We start from the raw sequence: 23,207 nt of genomic DNA, 5'->3' as shown, positions 1-23,207 counted from the left end.
CTATCTATCTATCTATCTATCTATCTATCTATCTATCTATCTATCTACTTTTTTCCTAGGGAGTTGACTGATGGCTTGTTCCATTTCTTTTTCTGAGATGGGATTATTTAAGTAAATTACTTCCTCTTCAGTTAATCTGAGCAACTTGTATTTTTGTAAATATTCATCCACTTCCCTATGATTGTCAAATTTATGTGCATACGATTGGGAAAAATAATTCCTAATTATTGTTTTGATTCCCTCTTCCCTAGAGGTAGATTTACCCTTTTCATTTGGGATAATCATAATTTGGCTTTCATCTTTTTTTTTTATCATATTGACTCAGGGTCTATCAATTTTATTATTTTTTTTTATAAAACAAGCTCTTAGTTTTATTTATTAATTCAATAGTTTTATTAATTTCAATTTTATTAATCTCTCCTTTGGTTTTCAATATTTCTAATTTAGTATTTAATTGGGGATTTTGAATTTGTTCTTTTTCTAGGTTTATCAATTGCATACCCAATTTGTTGACCTCCCTTTTCTCTAATTTAATCATGTATGCACTCAGGGATATAAAACTTCCCCTAACAACTGCCTTTAATGCATCCCACAAATTTTGGTATATTGTCCCATTATTATCATCTTCTTGAATGAAATTACTGATTGATTCTATAATTTCTTGTTTGACCCACTCATTCTTTAGGATTAAATTGTTTAATTTCCATTTAGTTTTTAGTCTGTCTTTCCATTGCCCTTTATTGCATATAATTTTTATTGCATCATGATCTGAGAAGGATGCATTTAATATTTCTGCCTTACTGCATAGAATTGTGAGGTTTTTGTGCACTAGAACATGGTCAATTTTTGAGCATGTGCCATGAACCGCTGAGAAGAAAGTATATTCCTTTTTATCCCCATTCAGTTTTCTCCAGAGATCTATCATACCTATCCTCTCTAAAATTCTGTTTGCCTCCTTAACTTCTTACTTGTTTATTTTTGAGGTTGAATTTATCAAGTTCAGAGATGGGAGATTAAGGTCTCCCACTAGTATAGTTTTTCTATCTATTTCTTCCTCTAATTCCTTTACCTTCTCCTCTAGGTATTTGGATGCTATACCACTTGGTGCATATTTGTTAAGTAATGATATTGCTTCATTCTTCATGGTGCCTTTTAACAGGATATAGTTTCATTCCTTATCTCTTTTAATTAGATCAATTTTTGCTTTTGCTTTATCTGAGATACGGATTGCTACCCCTGCTTTTTTTACTTTAGCTGAAGCATGATATATTTTACTCCAGCCTTTTACCTATACCCTCTGTGTATCCCTCTGTTTCAGATGTCTTTCTTGTAAACAGCATATTGTAGGATTATGATTTCTAATCTATTCTGCTATCCATCTCCATTTTATGGGAGAGTTCATTCCATTCACATTTATATGATTATCTGTTTCTTTCCCTCCATCCTGTTCCCTCCCCTGTTAATGCTCATATTTTCCCCCTTCTCCCTTCCCCCCTTAATAGTTTTCCTTTTGACCACCACCTCCCTCAGTGTTCCCTTATCAGACCCCCTCCCTTTTTGTCCCCTTCTCCCTTACTTCTTTCCTCCCTTCTAACTCCCCCCCCCCCCTTCATAGCCCTTTTCCCCTCCTACTGCCTGTAGGATATTTTATAGTTAATGAAGTATGTTATTTCTTCTTTGCCTCAAGAGTGATAGGAACAAATCTAATGCTAAACTCCTCTCCCTCCCCTCTTTCCCTCTAAAATGATACTTTTTGCATTTTTCTCCCTAGATTCCTATGCTTAACTGGTTGTTATTCCCTCCTTGCACCAGAACCAAGGAGGGAAAATCTCATATGATTCTCATCTCCCTCCCTTCTTTTCCTTGGCTATATTGTTTTTATGCCTCTTTGCATAGTATAATTTACCCTTTTCCACTTCATTCATTCCTCTTCTTCCATTGCAGTCCCTTTGCAGCCTTTAATAATTTTTTTTAATTGTCATTTTGTGTATTTTATACTCATACCCTCTACTTGTCTACAAACAATTTGCTCTTATTAAATAGCAGGGTGTGTGTGTGTGTGTGTGTGTGGTGTGTGTGTGTGTATGTGTGTGTGTTTAGCTTGTTTACCTTTCTATGTCATGCTTGCATCTCATCACTGGAGGTTGAATTTTCCATTCAGCTCTGGCTTTTTCATCAGGAAGGTCTGGAACTCTGTTATATTGTTGAATGACCATATCTTTGCCTGGAAGAATATGTTCAGTCTCACTGGGTATATGATCCTTGGTTGTAACACAAGCTCTTTTGGCTTCCAGAAAATTGTATTCTACTGCCTGCGATCTTTCATTGTAGAGGCTGCCAAATCCTGTGCGATCCTCACTGTGTACCCATGATATTTGAATTGTTTCTTTCCGACTGCTTGAAGTATTTTCTCTTTTACCTGGTAGTTCTGAAGTCTGGCCACAACATTTCGAGGACTTTTTAGTTTGGGATCTCTTTCAGGAGGTTTCTGGTGGATTGTCTCGATTTCTATTTTACCCTCAGGTTCTAGTATCTCAGGGCAGTTTTCCTTAATGATCTCTTGGAGAATGTTGTCCAGGCTCATTTTTTCATCATGATTTTCTGGTAGACCTGTGATTCTCAGATTATCTCTTCTGGATCTGTTTTCCAGGTCAATTATTTTTCCATTTGAGGTATTTTACCTCTTTTTCTAATTTTTCATTCTTGTTGTTTGGTTTGACTAATTCTTGGTTCCTCATAGAGTTATTTGTTTCAATTTGGTTGATTCTAGCTTTTAGTAAATCATTTTCCTTGGTTAATTTTTGGAGCTCCTTTTCCATATCATACACTTTTCTTTTTAGAGAGATGTTTTCTTCATTAAAATGTTTTTCTAATTCTGCAATTTTGGTTTTGGGAGAATTATTCATTTTGTCTTCTATCTCTCTCATTTGGTTTTCAAAGTTCCTTTTGAGCTCATCCAGGAGAGCTTTCGGTGCTTGGGACCCATTCCCTATAGATGTTTCAGCTATGGGTGTGGAGTCCACATTGTCTCCCTCTGAGTTTGGTTCCTCCCTCTGAGTATAGTAGGACTCCAGAGTCTTTGTAGTCTGCTTTCCACCCATTTTGAGGCAGGGCCCTAGCCATGCCCTTCCTCTAGGGATCCAAAGCCTTTATTGTAGAGAGTTTTGCCCTGGGGCAATAGTTACTATGTTTTCAGGGTGTGGGGGGGTTGGAGCAGGCAAGGTTCACTGTCATCCTGGTCTTTGGAGGTCCTGACAGTGGCTTTTTAAAAAAAAAATTCTGGGCTTTGAAGGGGTAGCCCCAGGAGTGTTTGCTGTCCCTGACAGGGGCCCCTGCCTTTGTTTCTTACCTTGCTCTTTTGAGTCCCAGCCCTTTGGTGATAGGTCTGGTAGTGGCCCTTGTGGTTGATGGGATGACTTGAACCCCAGTTTATCAGGCCTTTTCCAGGCCTGCCTCTGTGCTCTGCTCGCCTTCTGGGGCCTGCCCCACACATTCTGTTTTTAATGAAAGGTGAGCCAAATGTTATTCCCCAAACTCACTCTTCCCTTGCCCGTCTCTTTGCATCCTTACAAGTCACTCCCTCATACCCAAAATATACTCCTTCTTCAGATACTTTTTCAGATCATTATTGTCTTTTAAGATTTAATTTAGGAATAATCTCTGTGTAATATTCTCTGATCTCCTTAGCTTTTAGCACTATATCCCTCCTCAAATTACCTTTAACTTACTTATTCTTATCCATACTGTATATGCCAAGAGGAATATAAGCTCCATGAGGAAAAGGAATGCTTCACTTTTGTCTTTTTATTCCTAATACCTAGCACAGTGAATCAAACAAAGTGGATACTTTAGGGATTTTTTTTCTAATCCTGTAAATCAAGATCCTTCATATTCTGTCCCCAATCTACTTTTCCATTCTTATTTCATGTTACTTATAGTCATGAACTCAGTCCCTCCAGTCATGCAGAATTACTTCTCTTATCCTTTCTTTTTTTAAAATCATTTTTCTCAAATGGAAATCTGGCTTTTCTCCTCCACTATCTCCTTTCCCTCTCATTGAGAAAGCAAGAAAAGAAAACACAAAACAACTTTTTTTCATGTAAAAAATAACAAGGAAGCAAAACAAGATAAATAAACAAAAACTGTATCTGAATCATCAATCTCAGTCCAATGATTCTTTTTCAGGAAGTGGGTAGCCTATTTCATCACAAATTCTCTGTGTGTTTGGTCATTGTGCTAATGAGAGTTCTTAAGTTTTTCAAGGTTGACTGTCTTTTCAGTATTGTTATTGTATAAATTATGTTCTTGGTTGTGCTTCACTTTACATAGTTCCTATAAGTTTTCACAAGTTTCTCTGAAACCATCTTTTTCATAATTTCTTACATATTCTCAACACATTCATATTTTATAACTTGTTCAGCAATTTCCCAAATGATGGGTATACCTTTTTTTGTCCCAGTTTCCTGATTCATTGCCAACACAAACAGAGATGCTATAAATCTCTTTGTACATATGTTTTCTTTTCCCTGTATTTGATCTCTTTAGGGTATAAACTTAGTGGTTGCATGTAGTAAAGAGTACTCAAAATTTAAAAGATTTTGGTGTATAGTTCCACATTGCTTTATGGAATGACTGGACTAGTTCACAAGTTCATCTAAAATGCATCAATGCACCTTCAGCATTAGTTGATCATGTTCTGTTGCAAATGCTATGGAAGTGTTCAACCCATCTTTTCAGGATCATTTCCTTATCACTGATCAGTGTGGTTCCATCAGTGCTGAATACTTGAGATGCATAAGAGGTGTTTAACCCATAAATAGTTTTCAGGGCATCATAGAAACACTTTGGATTATTTCCATCAGTATTACAATGATTCTCATCTGCCTTATTACTGATCCAAGAATCTTGCATCTCTCAGCTTCACTTTTACTTTACTTTTGATGTAGTAAAATGTTGATTTCTTTCTTTCTTTTTTATATTTTTTGCTTTTTGGAGGGCAATTGGGGTTAAGTGACTTGCCCAAAGTCACATGGCTAGTGTCAAATGACCGAGGCTGGATTTGAACTCTGGTCCTCCTGACTCCAGGGCCAGAACTCTATTCACTGTCCCACCTAGCCACCCCAAATGTTGATTTCTTACAGGCAGACAAAGTATTCTGCCAGTAAACCCTGTGGAGTTTTTACTTTTTGTTTATCTGCTTCTAAATTTCTCCTTTATTTTCATCAAATTAATCCCAACATTTGTTGTACACCAAGTCCCTTAAAATTGCCCATTCCTCCACTCCTTTTCTACTCCACTGTTGCTAATTGTGTGCTGACTACTTTCGTTCCAGGCCAACAATAAACTGTTCACACACATTCATTTGAATTTCCTTAGGAAGAGTTAAAGATTATTTTGTAAGATAAAGTACCAGATACTGAGGTTTTCTCTACAGCCAAGCTGCAGAGAGTGCAATTACAAGGACTGAACAGATAGCTTGAATGCCAAATATATGTTTGCCTAAAAGACTATTTTATGGAGAACATGAACAAGGCAAGCATTAACATGGAAGTCAGAAGAAGCAGTAAAAGGATACTCCTAAGGTTTGTCTAAAGAACTTTAGTATTATTATGAGACATGAGAGATACTGGCACAGGACCACCCACCATGGCATGCCAACATCAGAGAAGTTTTACTCTTTACTCTATGAGCAAAGCGGAATTGGGAGTAGCAGAAAAGAAATGTGAGATGCACAAATCTAGAGACATCTCTATTTCAAACATCTACATGGACTATTTGTGCTTGACCAGTGGGAGACTCTTTCAATCTCATATTGGACTGATCACCCACAGTCAAACAAACTGTACCTTGACCCTAACATCACAATGTCATTGGCCCTCTTTGAGTATGAAGGGCTGCCACCACCACCACCAATAATAATGTACCTATTTCCAACATCCTCTCTAGCATTTGTCTTTTTTCCTGCTTTTTGGAGGGGGGGAGGTAGGGCATTTGGGGTTAAGTGATTTGCCTAAGGTCATACAACTAGATTTTTTGTGTTAAGTGTCTGAGGCCAGATTTGAACTCAGCTCCTCCTAACTCCAGGGCCCATCCTCTATTCACTGTGCTACCTAGCCACTTCTCCACCCTCCCCTTTGCCATTTTTCCTTATTATTAACTTTGCAAATCTGATGGATGTCAGATGGACTCTCCGAATTATAATTTGTGTTTCTCTAACTGTTATTATTGATTTAGAGCATACAACTTTTGTTGATGTTTCAGTCATGACTCATTCTTTGTGACACTATTGGGATTTTCTTGCCAAACAGACTAATATGTTTTGTCATTTTCTTCTCTAGCTGATTTACAAATAAGGAAATAGAGGCAAATAGGATCGAGTGATTTGCCCATGTCACACATTAAGTAAGTTGAGGCCAGTTGAACAAAGGTCTTTCTGTCTGTAGACTTGGAGGTCTACCTATATACCACATAGTTGCCCCATGTATCTTAGAAATACCTTTATAGGAGAAACTCAGTGTAAATACTTTTTTTCCTCCTCATTTTTCTGCTTCTCTTGTCATTTTGGCTGCATTGGTTTTATTTGTTACAAAAATATTTTTAATTTTGTGTAAAGAAAGTTGTAATTTTTAGACTTTTATGATTTTCGGTATCTCTGGGTTGGTTTTTAATTTTCCCCTATTCATATATTTTATTGATAGTTTCTGGCAGTCTTTTATGTTCCTCTTTATGTCTAAGTAACATATCTCTTTGCAACTTATCTTGGTACATACATGAAAATACACTTAGTTTCTGCCATACTGCTTTATAATTTTCCAAAAAGTTTTTGTGAAGTAGTGAATTTGTGTCCTAATAGTTGGAATCACTGATTTTATCAAACACTAAGCCACTATGTTTATTTGCTTCTGCATATTACATATCTAATCTATTCTACTTACAAACCTCCCTATTTCTTAACCAATACCAAATTCTTTTGATGATTACTTTACTTTTATAATATATTATAGAATAAAGTAGTTGAAATATGGTATGACTGGCCTCCTTTCTTCATACAATTTTTCATGAATCACTGGAGATTGACTTTTTGTTCTCTCAGAGGAGTTTTATTTTTTGTTCTATTTGTATAAAGTAATCCTATGGCACTTTTTTATGGAAATAACTCAATAAATTACTTTAGGTGGCATTGTAATTTTTGTTATATTTGCTTAGTTGATGAATTCACAATTAATATTTCTCTAATTATTTAGGTATGTCTTTATATACATAAAGAATATTTTTAGTTTTGTGCATATAGTACCTACTTGAATTGTGGTAGGTAGACACCCCCGCCCCATGTATTTTATATATTCTATATTTATTTTCAAAGGTTTTTTTTGCCTTTTTTTTTTTTTAGTGCAATTGGGGTTAAGTGACTTGCCCAAAGTCCCACAACTAGTAAGTGTGTCAAATATCTGAGATTGGATTTGAACTCAGGTCCTCCTGACTCCAGGGCTGGTGCTCCATTTACCTAGCAGCCCCAAAGGGATTTCTTTTTATCTCTTTTTGGTGGGTTTTACTGCTAACATGCCAAAATAATTTATTTCCATTTATTTTGTACCCTATAACTTTTCCATAAGTTGCTCACTGTTTTGTTTGTTTGTTTTAGTTTGACTCTAGAGTTTTTGAAGTAAACCATGATATTACCAGCAAAACATGATAATTTTCCTTATTTGCTTATGGTTGTTCCCTCAAATTATTATTATTTTTCTTGTCTTATTATGGTAGTTGGTATTTCTAGTGTTATCTCCATCAAACAGCAGTGGTAAAAAATGAATATCCTTGCTTTAACCATGATCTTATTGCAAAAGTCTCTAGTTTATTAATTACAGAAAATGTTTGCTCTTTGTAGATGAATATCTCATATAAAAGAAATATGTATTTTATCTCTTTTCTAGGGTTTTTTTTTAGTAAGAATGGGTTTCTTTTTCTTGTTAACACTTTCTTATATATCTATTACTGTAATTTTATCATTTTTGTTTTTTGTTTTGTTCTAATCCTGCATTGCTAGTATAAATCAATCTGGTCAAAGGGTGCTATCTTTGTTATATATTCTGGTAGCCTCCTTGCTCATACTTCCTTTAATATTATTATATCAGTATTCATTAGAGATATTGGTTCATATTTTTTTTCCTTGGGTAAAGTTTTATATTTCTTCTTTCACCTGTCTAATCACTTTCCAAATCTTTCTTCCATAGTTCTATTTTTTTCCCATTAGCCTATAGAGTTCTGATTTCATTTTAAAAATCATTTTAAGTGGAGGAGGAGATAAGATGTCAGAGTAAAGGCAGGGAGTTGCTTTAGCTCTCCCCTAAAACTTCTCCAAATGCTTTTATGTAATGACTCTATAAACAAATTATAGAGCAGCAGAATGCACAAAAAGATGTAGTGAAACAAATTTCTAGCCCAACACACCTTAGAAAATAGGCAGGAAAGGTCTGTTGTACCAGGATGAGAGAGAAGTGCAATTCAATGTAGTACATTTAATTGTAGTACATTCCTTGAGGAGTGCAATTCATGCCAGTACAGACTTTCTCCAGCAATCCAGTGGCAGGCCTTGGGGTGAATCAATCAGTGACAGCAGCAGCAGCAGTTTCCAGACTCCTCAAAACGCAGATGGTAGGGGGATTGGACAATGGGTCAACAGATTTATAGGGACTGCTTTGATGGCACCTGGATAGGATGCTTTTGCATTGCCTGTACTTGGATCTGTATTGAAGCCCTGAGTATTAGTCTCAGTGTAAGGAGGAGCATTAGCTCAACAGAGCTTTTGGCTACAGGGAAGTATGACCCTGGTCACAGTTTTAGAGTTGAAAAGAGTGCTTGTGGTCTTTCACATATTGGTGCACAGTACAAGAGAGTAATAAACACATTTTTCCCTAGATCATGCCGTTTTGGAAGAGGCAAAATCTTTCAGGTCCCCAGAATTTCAGGATAACAATGGCACAAAAACCCTGAAGCTTGGGACAGTGCACTCTCTACTTGGGAAGAAATGCCTCTCTTTAGCAGAGAGTTAAAAGTTTAAAAAGAGGCTGAAAAATAAGCAAAAAAACAGGAAAACAAACCTGACCATAGAAAGTTACTATGATAACATGGAAGATCAAAACACACACTCAGAAGACAACAAAGTCAAATTTCCTTCATCTAAAGCCTCCAAGAAAAATATGAATTGGTCTGAGGTCATGGACTAATTCCAAAAGGATTTATAAAATCACATGATAGAAGTAAAGAAAAAATGGAAGGAGAAATAAGAGTGATACAGGAAATTCATGAAAAAAGATTCAACAACTTAGTAAAGAAGGTCCTCAAAATACTACAGAAAATAACACCTTAAAAAAAGAACAGCCCAAATGGTAAAAGTGGTGTAAAAATCCAGTGAAGAAAATTCCTTGAAAAGTAGAATTGGCCAAATGGAAAAGGAGATAAAAAGCTCACTTTTGAAGAAAATTTTTCCTTAAAAGTTAGAACTGAGCAAGTTGAAACTAATGACTTTATGAGACATCAAGAAACAATTGAACAAAATCAAAAGAATGGAAAAAATAGAAGAAAATGTGAAATGTCTCATTGGAAACTGATCTAGAAAATAGATGCAGGAGGGATAATTTAAGAATTATTGGACTACTTGAAAGTCATGATAAAAAAAAGAGCCTATGCATTATCTTTCAAAAAATTATGAAGGAAAAGTCTCCCAATAACTTGAAGCAGAAGGTAAAATAGAAATTAAAAGAATCTAGCCATCACTTCCTGAAAGAGATTACAAAATGAAAAGTCCCAGGAATATTATAGACAAATTCCAGACTCCCCAGATCAAGGAGAAATTACTGCAAGCAGTCAAAAAGAAACAATTAATTTATCATGGGAGCCTCAGTCAGGATAACACAAAATTTAATAGCTTCTAAATTAATTTTTTTTTGGGGGGGGAGATTGAAATATGATATTCTGGAAGGCAAAAGAGCTAGGTTTATAACCAAGAATGAATTACCCAGGGGCGGCCAGGTAGCACAGTGAGTGGGAGCACTGGCTCCAGGGTTGGGATGACCTGGAGATCGAATCATGGGTTCAGACACTTAGCACCCACCCAGAAACACCTGGCCGTGTAACCTTGAGCAAGTTACTTAACCCCAATTGCTTAGGGGCGGCCAGGTGGCTCAGCGAGTAAGAGCACTGTCTCCGGTGTCGGGATGACCTGGAGATTGAATCCTGGGCTCAGACACTCAGCACCACACCCAGAAATAACTGGCTGTGTAACCTTGAGCAAGTTACTTAACCCCAATTGCTTAAAAAAAAAATTTATCATGGGAGCCTCAGTCAGGATAACACAAGATTTAATAGCTTCTAAATTAAATTTTTTTGGGGGAAATTGAAATATGATATTCTGGAGGGCAAAAGAGCTAGGTTTATAACCAAGAATGAATTACCCAGGGGTGGCCAGGTAGCACAGCGAGTAAGAGCACTGGCTCCAGTGTCGGGATGACCTGGGGATCGAATCCGGGCTCAGACACTTAGCACCCATCCAGAAACACCTGGCCATATAACCTTGAGCAAGTCACTTAACCCCAATTGCTTAGGGGAAGCCGGGTGGCTCAGCAAGTCAGAACACTGGCTCCGGTGTTGGGATGACCTGGGGATCTAATCTGGGCTCAGATACTTAGCATCACACCCAAAAATAACTGGCCGTGTAACCTTGAGCAAGTTACTAAACCCCTATTGCTTTAAAAAAATTAATTACCCAGCAAAACTGAGTATAATCCTTCAGGGAAAAATGGATATTCCATGAAACAGAGGACTTTCAAGCATTCCTGGCACCAAAACCAGAACTGAATAGAACATATACTTTTCAAGTACAAGAAGCAAAAGAAACATAAAAAGGCAAACAGGAAAGAAAAATCATAAGGGATTCAATAATGTTAAATTGTTTCTATTGACACATGGGAACATGATATGTATAACTCCTAAATTTTTTCTTATTATTAGGGTAGTTAGAAGGGGTATACTGTAAAGCCAAGAATGGGAAGTTCTCCAGAGGACTGCTGCTGTGAATAACTTTAATGTTCTGATCACATAGTATAGTGAACTCTCTGTTTATTCAGCAATAAACTAAGGCAAAACATTCACAGGAACCAGAGTACAGCATTCACAATGATATAGCATAACAACTTATCACTAAAAAGGCCACATAGTTTTAAACAAAAGATATCATTGAGTGAGTTCTTAACGCAATTATCTTAAAGGATCAATCCTCCTTAAGGGACACAAAGTACAAAGGTCAAAGCTTTCCCACCCCTAGTTCACATTGTCTCAATCTCTCAGTCAAAATTCTTCTTTATCCTTGACTGGAGATTAGTTTGCAATCATCCTTAAGGGGTAGAAGGTACAAAGTACAAAGTTCTCTCACCCCTAGACCACAGTAAATCATGATCTTCTTAGTCAGCACTAAGTACCCAAGGAGAAGTCATTTCATCTTGGCTAGAGACTGGCTCCCAAATTCCATGGTTCTTCTTACATGGGTCCAACTCTTGCTTTAATCTACCCAACTGTCAGCTGGATTCATAGGCACGCAACTTTCAGCTCCTTGTCCAGCTCCCATTCCATATTGAAGCTCACAGTGTCCAGTCCACCTCAAGTCTTTCACAGTTTCTGTTCCTGCGAAGACAAAGCTTAACAGAGCCAAAACAAAATTCATACACATTGCCAGCACCATCATCAATTCACTGTCTACCTGTGAAATCACCACAGACCCACAAACAAGGTCTTAGAACTCAACACAAATCATCAATATAGTCACAGGACCTCTGAAACCCCCCTCTAGGACTTTTATAAATGGACAACATGAAAATCCTCTTTCAGGGCTTCCAGTAAGGTCCCAGGGCTTCCCTACAAAGTATTACAAGCACAAATCAACACAGACAGAATAGACAAACAGAGTACTGGACACTACAAGTTTTCCTCTTTTTAATTCTGCTCTTTCCCAGCTGTGATCAAGCTGTGATCATTTATCTGTCATTAGCTCCTCTCTGTTCTGCTCAACTCTTACATCCTTTCTGTTCCTGTCTTTGGCAAGTCCCTCCCCCTGTTGGTTTCACGGGTTCTGTTTCTTATCAAAGAGTTGATATAATCAGGGCAAGGGTCAAAGACACTTGAACTGAAACAAGGTGCTAAATAATTCAATAACTAAAACAAGATGCTAAGTATTTATTTGCTTGACATTACATATACATACATAGAATTCAGAAGTGTGAGTTGAATGTGATGGTATGATTATCTAAAAAGTAAAATAAAATTAGGGGACAAGAAAGAAGAATGCATTGGGAGAAGAGGAAAGGGAGAGGTAGAATAGGATAAATCATCTGACATAAGGCCTGAAAAAGTTTTTACAGTGGAGGGAAAAATGAGGGAATCAGTGAAGGAAGCAAATGAATGTTACTCTCATTGGAAATTGGCTCAAAGAGGTGCTTAGCTGGGTGTAGAAATCTATCTTATACAGGAAAGTAGGAAGGGAAGAGAATAATAAACCTAGGGTTCTGATAAAATGGAGGGCCATTTAGGGCAGTTAAAAGCCAGAAGCAAAACACTTTTAAAATGGCCAGAGTAAAAAGAGGAAGAGTAGGATAAATTGGGAAAACAGGATGGAAGGAAACACATAGTTGGTAATCATCACTGAAAAAAAATACAGTGGGTTACTGTAAAGCCAAGAATGAGAAGCTTTCTAGAGGACTACTGCTGTGAATAGCTTCAAAGTTCTGATTACATAGTATAGTTCACTCTGTATTTATTCAGTAATAAACTAAGACAAAGCATTGACAGAAATAGAAGTGCAGCATTCACAATGTTATAGCTTAACAACTTATCACTAAAGTGGCCACATAGTTCTCACAAAGTGGCCACATAATTTTAATCAAAGTGCAATCATTTAGTTCATTTAGTAAGTCCTTAACTCAGTCATCCTTAAGAAGCAAGCCTCCTTAAGGAACACAAAATACAAAGGTCAAAGTTCTCCACCCTTATATCACATTGTCTTAATTTCTCAGTCAAAAAGTCTCTACTTAATTGGAGATTTGTTTCCAATCATCCTTAATTCAATCATCCTGAAGAGGTACAGGATGCAGAGTACAAAGTCCTCCCACCCCTAGACCACAGTAAATCATGATCTTCTCAGTTTGCATTAAATACCCAAGGAGAGGTCTTTTCATCTTTACTCAAGGCTGGCTCTCAGATTCCATTGTTCTTCTTCCATGGTCCCAGATCCTCCCTGAATCTACCCAACTGTCACCGGGATTAAAGGGCAGGCAGCTCTCAGTTCCTTGATCAGCTCTTTGTCTTGTTCCTTGTCCAGTTCACATTCTATATTGAAGCTCACAGTGTCCAGTCCACCTCAAGTCCTTCACAGTTTCTTTTTCTGAGAAGACAAAGATTAAAAGAGCCACAATAACATTCATTCGCATTGCCAGCACCATCATCAATTCACTATCTGCCTGTGAAATCAACACAGACCCACCAACAAGGTCTGAGCACTCAATACAAACCTTCAAACAATGTCTGAGAACTCAACACAAATCATCAGTATAGTCCCAGGACCTCTGAAACCCTCCCCTAGAATTTCTGTAAACAGACAACAAGAAAATCCTCTTTCAGGGCTTCCAGTAAGGTCTCAGGGCTTCTGTACAAAATGTCACAAACAAAAATCAGCACAGACAGAAAAGACAGATTGCCTGGCCACCACAAAGTTCCCCTTCTCAATTCTGCTCTCTCCCAGACTGGGATTCTTCTTATATATGGTAATTAATCTCCTCCCTGTTCTGCCCCTTCTTGTTGCATTAGTAAGAGGGGCTCACAAGTTCTGTTTCTTAACAAAAGACTTGATATAATCATGGGCAAAGCTTAAACTGAAACAAGGTGCTAAATAATTAAATAACTGAAACAAGGTGCTACCTACTTCTCTGCTTGCCATTACATTTACTCTGATAAAGACTTCACTTCTCAAACATAGAAAACAAAGTCAAATTTACAGAAGAGCCATTTCTCAATTGATAAATAATCAAAGGATATGAACAAATAGTTTTCAAACAAAGTAATTGAAAACTATCTGTAGTCATATAAAATTCTCTAAATCCCTCTTGATGAAAGAAATGGAAATTAAAATAGTTCTGAGCTGCTACCTAATACCTGTCAGGTTGACTAATATGACAGAAAAGGAAAATTACAAATGTTGGAAGGGATGTAGGAAAATTTAAATTCTAATATACTATTGGTAAAGTTGAATATTTATTAACCTTTCTGGAGAGCAATTTGGAATTATGCTCAAGGGACTATAAAACCATTCATGCCCTTTGACTAAGTAATATCACTACTAAGTATGTATTCCAAAGAGATGAAAAAAAATGAAAAAGAAAAGGAACTATGTGTACAAAAATGTTTATAGTAGCTCTTTTAGTGGTAGAAAAGAATTAGAAATTGAAGGGATGGAAATTGGGAAATAGTTGAGGAACAAATTGTTGTATATGATTATGATAGAATACTACTTTTCTTTAATAAATGATAATTAGGATGCTCTCAGAACAGTATATAAAGACAAATAAATAGATGCAAAGTAAAATGATTAGAACCAGGAGAACATTGTACACAGTAACAGCAATACTGTATGACAATCTAATATGAATTATAGCTTTTCTAAGCAATACAATGATCCAAGACAATTGTGTAGGACAATGATTAAAGATGTTGTCCATCTCCAGAAAAAGAACTGATAGAGCCTGAATGCAGGTCAAAGGTACTTTTTCTTAATTTTTCTTGATTTTTTTTACCTGCTTTTTATTCCACAGAATGCTTTACATGGAAATGTGTTTTGTATAATGACACATGTATAACCTATTTCAAATTGCTTGCCTTCTCAATGTGTGAGGGAAGGGAGGTAAAGAAATTTGAAGATTAGGTTTGAAAAAAAGAGTGTTAAAATAGTTTTTACATGAAATTCAGAAAATAAAATATTAAATAAAAAAACAGTTTTAGCTCTTTTAAAAAATAAAACAACTCAATTCATCTCTTACAGGAATTGTGAACTGGTATCTAAACTATGCTTTTCTTTGAAGCTTTTCTTTTTTTTTTTCCTTTTTGCTTTCTTGAAGGGGGAGGGCAAGGCAATTGGGGTTAAGTGACTTGTCCAAGGTCACACAGCTAGTATGTGTTGTGTCTGAGGCTGGATTTGAATTCAGGTCCCCTGACTCCAGGGCTAGTGCTCTATTCACTGCACCACCTTGCCACCCCTAAAGTTTTTCTTATACCCGTGTTTCCCCGATAATAAGACCTATCCCGAAAATAAGCCCTCTCCTTACTGTGTAAGATTCCTCTAAAATAAGCCCTCCCCCGAAAATAAGCCCTATTGAGATTGCTACTGTAGTGAAGGTGATCCCCTGCGCTACACGCTACATTACGGTACCCTCTGTATGCACTGTCTCCCCCCCCCCCCGGGTGAAATGCATGCCACGCTCCGAGCTGCATCCAATCAGAGCTGCAGCAGTGAGCGCATCATCCTGTTCTTCCCCAGTGATTTGCTTATTGAATAAAGGTACATTTTTTTGTTCACATTTACCTGTTTATTAAAATTGCTGTCAAAGTTCATTAAAATAAGCCCTCCCCTGAAAATAAGCCCTCTGGTGTTTTACTGTCCAAAAAAATAATAAGACAGTGTCTTATTATTGGGGAAACATGGTAGATGTTTTGGAGTAATTCTCTTTGTCTGGATTTATCTCTAAAATGTTACTATGTCACTCTTTGTTTTAGGATTCTTCTTTTTTGTTTGCTTATTTGTTCATCTTTCCTGATTTGATCTTTATGTGAAGGGTAAGTTCTTTATACTTTTCACTGCAGGAACTGTTTGTGCTGAGCTTTTATCCTTTTGAGTATTGAGTTTTCTATTATTCCAGGAACTCAGGGATATCTCAGTCTTTTGTTCTCAGCGGTCCCTAAGTGGTCCCATCCAAAACAAAGTCTGATTGCTACTTTCTCAGACTGAGCTTTACTAGTTATTAATTTGGGTTTGAATCTTGTGCATTAATCCACTGCAGTCTGAGCTGGAGCCTAAGCCAAGAACCTGCTTTATTCTTGGGGCCAGAGCTACAAAAGTATTGTTTGCTTCTATAATTCCTCTTTGCTCAGTATACTTCCTATGAACTTTAACACCTATTCCACCACTGCTAGGCTCATATTTCCTTTTCAGTCCACCATGGATCTGGGATCCTAAACTGCGTAGTAAATGTTAACAATGCCAGTTGTCACTTCTTTTTGCTTCCTGTAGAAAGTTGGGGAGTTTGTCTGTATAGATTTCATACCTCTTCTTTCTTTGGGGACCTAAGGTCTTCTTTCATTGCAATTGCTGGAATATTTTGCATGATATTCTCCTGACCACACCCTAATCCCTAATTTTACCTTTATGCTGATTTGAGCTGCAAATATTAATCACTGTAGGATTTTTTTCTTGGATTTTCTAATCAGAACTCAAACTCATCCATCTTCTAGATCTTTGAAAAGGATTTTTTTGGGGGAACACCACTACTGTACCTCCTTTCTCTTCCATTCTTATGCTATAATGCCTTCTTGTTCTTTCTTCCTCAAAGTGGCTTCTGTACAATACCACCAAAAACCTCTACTCATCAATGTTCTTTCATTCTTCTAGAATCCCCTTGTATATCACCTCATCTATGAAGTATTTTCTGATCTCTCTTTGATCAGTCAAAAGTGATCTCTATCACATCAAATTTCTCAAAGAATATTCCTTGTATTTCTCTTTTGAATTTATAACATACTTTCATGTATTTACACTTGTGCAAACAAATCACATTCACATGTGTTATCATACATACTAGCTTGAAAGCTAGTCTCAAGTATATCTTAAAAGACTCCTTATATGTAATAGAAATTATTTTGATAATGCTCTGATTATTAGAATATTTTAAAAGATGGAAATACATTTTTGTAAATGGTGAATACCACTAAAATTGCCACTGTAGCTATATTGTGCAGTGGATAGAACACGGGGATTCAAGTCAAGAAGACCTGAGTTCAAATCCAGGCTCAGACACTTCTTAGCTATGTGACCCTGCTCAAATTATTTAAACTCTGCCTCCATTTCCTCAACTGCAATATGAGGATAACAGTACCTTCTTTGCACGGTTGTTTAGAAGATCAAATGAGATAGTATTCGCCAAAATACTTATCACAATGTTTGGCATATAGTAGACATTATAAAAATAATTGTTCTCTTCCCTAATCCCCTGCTTGCACTGTCATGGAAGAGATCTTGTGTAGAGTCTAGATCCTTCTGTTTGATAATGATGTTGAAATGTTTGTATTATACATTGGAACATTGCAGGACCACCTAAGTGAAATACAAATGCACTTTCAAAAGTTCACTCTAACTACTGACTCAGGAATAAACAAGTGAAATAATGTTTATTGTCCACATTGTGATAGTAATTTGGATTGGTCACCCATAGCTTGTCTGTCATTACAAAACTGTTGGAAACTTACTATAGACAGACATTGACCAAGACCAAAAACTTAATGGATGAAAAAAAATGAGAATGCCCTAGACTTTTTTTTTTTGCAAATTCTCAAATTCTTTCTGTGACTCTAAGCTTCTTCTTGAAACAAAATCTGAGCATGTTCATATCAATTGTATACAAATTATTATTATTATTTTATAATTATTACACATTATATTTATGCTATTATTATCAATCATAGAATACTATAAACTCTTATGGATAGAGTTATGAATAATGTAAAAGGTCATTTGAGAGGTTCTTAATGGTTGTATCTAACCTGTAATATATGAACAACAAATTACATTTATGAAACAGAATAAAAATATAAGAAAAGGGATGTAGAACCAGAAAAGAGTTAGGGTGGTCATGTGGAAAGAGGGAAGCTTAACAAATGAAAAACCCAAGTGCTATAACATCATCCAAATGCTGATATCAAAATAAATATAAAGTGAATAGCCCCAGAAAGTTGACAACCATCTGAATTTAAGTGAGTTCATAGAAAAGAGTTATACAGGATGAGATGAACTAGACAGATTTAAGTCTGAACCATTGGAAGAAGTAGCCATCTTGGATAAGTCACAGATCAGTGGAAGTATTAAAGTATATGTCTTACTCCTCTTTTATATTGTAAGAACCTTGAAGTAAGTTTCTCTTATATACTTTTTTCTGACAGTAGCACCTAATGTAGTGTTTTACATATAGGACCTTGACATCTGTTTGATGAATTAAATTGAAAAATGCTTCAATCTAATTAGCATGTCAGCAAAATTTTTGTAACATTGTACATATAGGCAAGATAGGATATAAGGGGTACTGTCAGAATAAAATAAGCTTATTCTTCTAGGAACGCAATAAATGGGAGAATCACTTTTAGTTGAGGGCACAATGGAAGGTGTCATGAATGAGACAGGTAAGCTGGACCTTGAAGGATACTGGGTTTTAGCGAGTGAAAGTAAAGCATAAAATCATTCAGGTAAAAACTGAGCCAAGATATAAGGATGGGAAGATGCAGGGTGTCCTTTGAGAATACGACATAGTCTAGAGAGAGGTCAAATACGTGACCCACAGAGGTCCTTATGTACATTTTAATTGCCCTATTTCCATTTGAGTTTGGCAACATTGGTGTAGGAAAAATTAAAGGGTAATTTGGGTGAGTAGCAAAAATATAATTAGAAAAAGATTTGAGGGGAGCAGACTATGAAATTATTGATGTCAATTATAAAATGTTTGGGTATCAATACTGGCTACTATTGCCTGGAATGTCATGATTAAGGCAATAACTTAAGAAAAATGACTTTGTAGTGATGTGAAGGATAGTGAGTGGAGTGCTGGGTATTCAGAAGATGGGTTGGAAAATCAATGTCAGTATTATAGAAATGCATTGATGAGGGCTTGAGCTAAAATGTTGACAGTGAGGATGAAAAGGAAAGGGAAATAAGAATAACGTTTTGAAAGAAGAGTGGACCAAACTTAGCAACAGATTGGATAGGAAGGTTGAAGGAGAGGGTAGAGTCAACACTTACAAGGAATAGTTAGAAAAGCAATGCATAAGGAAATAGAATAAATCATTTGTAGTCTCTGTTCTACTGTCTATGTGTAGAATGACCTTGTGTTTTCTCTAGCTATCAGTTACCTTACCTATAAAAACAAAGACAATACCTTATCTTCCTTAAGACAAACACTTAACCTAATAGTCTCCTTCATCTCCAAGAGCTATGATTTTATATTTCAAATTTGAACCACAATGAGTGGTAAGAATGGTAGTATGATTTAAAAAAAGAGAGGAGTTATTAAGAGAGAAAAGCTGTGAAAGCATGATGATCATTTGTGTTTGAGGAATGTTAAGTTTGAAGTCACAGTAGAATATCCATATAGAAATTTCCTATAGAAGTTAGAAATACAGTCTGGAGTCAGGAAGGGAAACTCACCCTAGAGATATATTAACATTTGAAGCCATGAGATGGTCAAATGTTTTAGCATTAAGAGAGAAGAAAATTGAATAAATTATAGAACCATGGGGATGCTCATATTTACAGTATTAGAAGGGAAAATGAAGGCTAATCAATGAAGCAGAAAAGATACAACTAGAAGGGCATTGGGTAATGCCATCTGTGTTAGATTTTAAAACAACTGAGGAGATGACAGTATAAAGTATTGTTCATACATAATTTTGAAGAGGACCAGTGACATTATAGGATGATATCTTGACTTGTGCATTAATTGGATTTAATAAGAACACAGTTGCACAAAGACAGCAGCCTCATGCTCTTTTCAGAGTCATTGAAACTCAGTAGCAAGAGAAAAGTCAAAATGACTACTGATAACCTGGAATCCAGTGGATGACCTTGGCATCTTTGATATCTGATCAAGTTCTACGTGCTCCATAATATCTTTTTCTTCTATCTTCTTGGCCATTGGAACAAATTGTTCTTGTACACCCATTCCACTGGAAGAAGCTTTCACATGCTGGGGGCAGACATCCCCCTAAGTAACCAACAGGTCTGAGACCTACTGGTCACCCTCAACCTTGGTTAGCCTATCTGTCAGGACAGTTTTACAAAGGTGTGGTCATTGTGCATACTATAATTTCTTGAAGCCATGAGTGAGAGTTGGGTGAAAGGTGGGTGCCAAAAGTAGATGAACAACCCTGAAAAAGGCTTGGCACTCACATCAGAGGAGCTAGTCCTCTGTAAACACCCTGTACATCCCATCAAACACCAAATGTTACAAAAAGGCATGGAGGTAAAGAACTAGAAAGAGCCAAAATATTTGACTGCTAGGAGGTCATTTATGATCTTGAAGAGAAACATTTCAGTTGAGTGTTGGGGGACAGAAATAAGACTAAAAGGGTTTAAATATTGAATGGAAAGAACTGAGGAAATAGAGACAGCAAGTGTGAATAATTCATTTATTAAGCTTGATAATAAAAGAAAAAAGATCAGTAGTTTGAAGAGTTTTATACTTTTCTATTGGGAGAATAAAAGCATGTTTGTAGACTGAAGAGAAATATTAAAGAGAGAAGGAAAAACTTAACAGAGGTACATTCTAGCCTTGTTATAATAAACTTGAATTATTGTGTTCCGTTCTGGGTACCATATTTTAGGAAGACCATTGACAAATTGGAATGGATCCAGAAGAGACCTATCCAAGATCCAATTCAATCAACATTTGTTAACTACTTATGATATGCCAAGTGCTGTGCTAAGTACTGGGGATAAAATGAATAAAAAGAAAGACAATCACTGCCCCCAAATCGTTTATAACCTAAGAGAGGGAACTAGCACACAACAAAGAGGCAGGAAAGTGGGAGAGGGGTGACAGAATAACCCGGTATAGGGTTAACACCAAGGAGGGCATCAGATGCCAAGTGGAATGATCTGAGATTTCAGATTTTCCCTTCTATAAAAGTAGGCATTAGTTTGGTACTTCACCCTCTAACCCTTTGAGCAGTGAGTTAAGGAGGCTGATGGAGGTGGAGTCAATCAAACCTAGAGTTATTAGCACAGTGGTGAGTTTAGAAGTGATGAGGATATTGAGATCTAGATTTAGTGGGCTATTGAGATGATCTATTACCGTATCATATATTAAAAGCATTGGATAGATTATTATGAAGAACAGAAGACTTGGGGGAGGAAGGCATAATAGTAGTTGTGGAGGTGAGACTAAAGAGGTTATTAGGAAGAAGAAAACACTTGGGGGGGGGAGGAAGAGAGCATAATAGTATTTATGCAGATTTGATTAAACTTGTTTTATTTGGACCCAGAGAATAGAAGTAAGAACAGGGGATAGAAGTTGCTGAGAAAAACAAGAAGAAAAAGATTGTCCAAGGCAAAGGCAAGAAAGAAGTGTTTTGCATGTTCTTGGATCCATTTGGGCAAAGGTAGAATATGGACTATACCCTACAGGGAGCAACTTGTAGGCCAATTTAAAATAGAGACTCGGTGAAAAGGTCTATAAGAAAAAAAAAAGACTAGGAAGGTAGATAGGAGTCAGATTGTAGAAGGCTATGAATGGTAGGTTGAGGAGTTTGTATTTTATCTTAGGGGCAATTATTAATGATTTCTGAGTAGGGTGGTGACATAGATCTGTTTTAGGAATATCAATTTGTAGCTCTGTGATTAGAGAGGGGAGAGGATGGAAACAAGAAGACCAATTAGATACTCTCTAAGGTCCCTTCCACATCTCAGTTTTTATAATTCTTGCTGTTTCTGAGGAAACAGGAACTTTGGTTCCTTATGAAATGCAGGAATTATACTTGGGGGGACAGTTTCGTTGACCTACAGGGTATGTGCTATGTATATGTCCCTAATTACATGTACTATAAATGCAAGGTGGGTTCTCTGCTATGGGAAAAGATGCAAAGATTTAATGAATATTTCCCTACCTTTTGGGCTTCTTATAAAGGATGGTATAGTCTGTGAAGACAGTAAAATTTTTTAAAGTTGTAGAAGACTAGAGGGGAGTTGTAGACATAGTCAAGATGTTGGGGAATGAAGAAAATGAAAACTTGTGATGTAAAGGAGAAAAAAAAATACAGCCACAAACTTTATTCAATGGAAAAGCAAAGAATGAGAACACATTATCACTAGCAAATGAAAGTAACCTCAGCTTAGAGTCATTTCTTTCTAGGACTGTGATAATGATTGCCTATAATAATAATAATAACTTCCAATTGATAGAACTCTGCATTTTGTCACTTGCTTTATTCCTAATAGTCCTGTGATGTGGGTATTAGAAGTATTGTCTTGTTAGGGTTGAAGTGGTAGCTCTCCATAGTTATGTGACTTCTCATGGTCACATAACTAGTAAGTATCTGAAGTCTGATTTGAACTCAGGTCTTCTAACTTCAGATCTAGTACTCTATACACTGAATGTGGTCTCTGTGATTAAGGGGGTATATTGCCATTCAGTAACATCTAAGATGTAAAGGAGAGCCTAAAAAAGCTGAGGACACCCATGAATTGTTGCACTCTTTTCCTTATTCATGTGGGAACAAACAATCCAGAAGAAACCTGGAATGTCCAGGCCCTTGCAGGTCCTAGGTAACAAGCTGACTGACTCAACAAAAATGTCAACATTTAGATAAAGATTGCTACTTTAGGGGTAGCTAGGTGGCACAATAAATAGAACACCAGCCCTGGAGTCAGGATGACCTGAGTTCATATCTGGCCTTAGACACTTGCCACACTTACTAGCCATGTGACTTTGGGCAAGTCACTTAACCCCAATTGCCTCCCCCTCAAAAAAAAAGATTTCTACTTCATAAGAGAAAGGAGAATTTGAAAAACAAGCAGCTAGTGGCATAAAAATGATAGATGACATTTAGATAGTATTTTAAGTAAAGCAAAGCAATTTAAATACCTTATCTCATTTGATTTTCACAACAATTCTCTGGAGTTGTGTGATGTGATTGCCATAATTATTCCCATTTTATAGATGAGAAAACTGAAGTTCCAAGTATTTAAATGATTTTTCTCATTCAACCTTGCCAGTAATTGTTTGAAATGGGATATAAATCTAGGTTTTCCCAGATCCCATATCTTTTTAGGTAGTATGTAGTGTGATATCATATACAGAAAGACTGATTGCAAGACAAATAATCCTGGATTTGCACCCTGGCAGTAATTGCCTATA

This window comes from Petaurus breviceps, unplaced genomic scaffold (genome assembly GCF_028583685.1).
Source record: "Petaurus breviceps papuanus isolate PSGF00001 unplaced genomic scaffold, PetGlider_PUasm1.0 90919, whole genome shotgun sequence".
Classification (NCBI taxonomy): domain Eukaryota; kingdom Metazoa; phylum Chordata; class Mammalia; order Diprotodontia; family Petauridae; genus Petaurus; species Petaurus breviceps.
This window is presented reverse-complemented; position numbering follows the sequence as displayed.